The sequence below is a fragment of the Echinops telfairi genome, unplaced genomic scaffold (assembly GCF_000313985.2).
Source record: "Echinops telfairi isolate 266 unplaced genomic scaffold, ASM31398v2 ScPeMD7_7412;HRSCAF=8450, whole genome shotgun sequence".
NCBI lineage: Eukaryota > Metazoa > Chordata > Mammalia > Afrosoricida > Tenrecidae > Echinops > Echinops telfairi.
In genome coordinates this window covers 13,657,576-13,658,569 of record NW_022111312.1, presented here as the reverse complement: position 1 = coordinate 13,658,569, position 994 = coordinate 13,657,576, and the positions used below count along the sequence as shown (strand labels likewise).

Sequence of the window (994 nt, the reverse complement as noted above, 5' to 3'; positions counted from 1 at the left end):
TTTTGTAAGGACTGAGCCAGATGGTTTTGTGCCAGCTGCTGTAGGTCCACAGCGCCTGGTGGCTTCCCTTTTTCTCATACCTGGCATGGGTTTTCTATCGTGGTATGTTCCCCACAGACTGAGTTAGGGAGCGTGTAAGTATAAAATCTTGGTTCGTTTTAGAGTAGAGCAAACCAGTCAACATGTATAAGCTGACAGATGCACGTATTTAACTTCTTTCATGATCTGGTGATGTGAAGACAGGACAGACTGGGAGTGCAGTGGTTCCCAGAGCTTCTTTAACAAAGTATCATATCCCAAAGCAGGTGACAGAAATTTAGTTTTCCACAGTTCTGGAGTCTAAAATCCAGGGGTTGGCAGACCAGGCTTTTTCTAACACGTGTAGAGAAGAGTCCCTCCCTGTCTCATCCAGATTGTAGTGGTGGTCTTCACTTTAATTCCAGGCCCTGCCTTCATCTCCACTGCCTTTCCTTGTGTCTGTCCGTGTCTCCAAAGCCCCTCGTTTTAAGTTGGCCATATTGGCAATCACATTCACAGGTATTGGGGCTTAGGGCTTCATATCTTTTTAGGGGAGATGGAGGTACAGTAGTCAAGGGAGAGACATGGATGGGGCGGGGCCTGGCCAGTGCACTGTTATCATCAGAGTCCCAGAAAGTGATGGAAGCCAACGTCCCATACTTGAGCAAAGGAACACAAAAAGACAGATCAACAAGAAGGGACCAGAAGTATAGGGGAAGCAAAATTGTGCTAGACCCGAAGAAGGTTTAGTAGGCCCTGTATGACAAACAAAGCTCACAGTATTTGTGCCTTGTCTTTGAATATCAGTTAATAAATACTATATTTTGTTGTCTCTAGGTTGCTGTCAATTTTATATTCTACCGGGAAAATTAAGTCTTACCAGTGAGACTGAGGCAGTACTTTCTTAACCACTTACCACTTGGAATACGTATATTTTTTAAGCTTTCAGAAAGAGATTTTATAATTAAGTACAGGT

The 994-nt window shown here is 43.8% G+C and overlaps 1 protein-coding gene across 1 annotated transcript in view; it reads left to right on the top strand.

The window, feature by feature from the left end:
- MPHOSPH9 (M-phase phosphoprotein 9) overlaps positions 1 to 994 on the top strand; it is a 52,521-nt gene that overhangs the window by 24,391 nt on the left and 27,136 nt on the right. The window lies entirely within an intron of this gene.